Consider the following 1,311-nt stretch of genomic DNA (forward strand, 5'->3'; position numbering starts at 1 on the left):
GGGAGGAGGGAGATAAGGGATGTGGGATATTTGTAGAATATTGTAGAGGTGGACGCCAAAAGGCTCACCTGCGATGTGCCTATGATGGGTTGAGAAGCAGTTGGTCTGAGGGTGACAAGCCCCCCATTTCAGAAGCTCAGAAAGTTGGACCCAAGAAACACGCACTTATTCAACCAAATCCCTTCCAATTGCCAAAGGAAAACCAGGTGTTGCCGTGGCCCAGGTCTTCCACTGGCTTTCACACGAGGCACCTTTCAGACCTGGCTATTACACTTGTCGGACCACAAACATTGCAGTGGCTATAGCATCTTGACCTAAACAAACAGGTGAGGCCTGACCCGGCTTGGCTTCATTTGCATAAGCAGAGACAAAGGTGACTGATCAGCAGAACATCTGTGGTGCACAAACAATGGGAGAGGGCAGTGCTTGTCAGCATTCGATAATGACTAAAATGTAATGTAAATCTGTAAGGTGAGTGACTAAAGGCTGGACGCTATGATTGAGTAAGAAAACATAACTGTGAGCTGACCTGATTTCTGAACAGACTTCTAAGGCAGTCTGCTCATAGGGTGTTTCAGTCCCTTTGGCTCTTAACTATTACAGAAGCAGAAGTAAGAGGAAGTGGAGGTCTGCCCAGCTGGGGCCTGGGACTGTCATGATCGTTCGGCTCTCTATAATGAGAGGGCATCCCAGCCTCCTCAGAGCCTGGGCCTGGGACAGAGCGAGTGGACAGGATGCTGAGTTCCAGGAGGGCTGCCCCTAAACCCCTTACCCCTCCTGCCTGGTGCCACAGGCCTTGTCTTCTACCACTTCTTCTTGGCTTCCTTCTTAGGCCTCTTGTTATGGAAGGAGCAGCAACCTTGGGCTTCCTCGTCACCTCCCCACTTCTGGACTCAAATGGCTTTGCCTCCACCTCATGGGACTTGGAAACAAGCACAATGATGGGTAGCACACAGAAGAGCTGGAAGATGGCCCCCAGGAAGAGTCCATACTGTAACAGGTTCTCTAGGAAGGTGGGCTCGGGCACCTTGGGAGATGAAAAGTCGAGGTCAGAGGCCATGACCTTAGCTGCCTGCTGCGTGAGGTCTCCTCTGACTCACTACTCTTCAGCGTCAACTTCTTCTGCGCCACCATGCGCTGCTCCCCCGGAAGTGCTTCAGAAACTCAAATATTTTTGTATACAAGTCCCCAGGTCACAATCCTATCCAGCTAGTTGGGGATGAGGGACTGGATGCTGGGGGACCGGGAACAAAGGTATCTAAAGGCACTGAGCACTGTGGGGGAAGCTGCAATAATGGGAGTAAGGAATTG

General features: G+C 51.2%; 1 pseudogene; it reads right to left on the reverse strand.

Annotated features, from left to right (window-relative positions):
* Nucleotides 1–803: 803 nt before the first annotated feature.
* LOC102882901 lies at nt 804–1,060 on the reverse strand (annotated as a pseudogene).
* Between the last annotated feature and the right edge of the window lie 251 nt (nt 1,061–1,311).

The sequence above is a fragment of the Pteropus alecto genome, unplaced genomic scaffold, assembly GCF_000325575.1.
Source record: "Pteropus alecto unplaced genomic scaffold, ASM32557v1 scaffold14, whole genome shotgun sequence".
Lineage (NCBI taxonomy): Eukaryota > Metazoa > Chordata > Mammalia > Chiroptera > Pteropodidae > Pteropus > Pteropus alecto.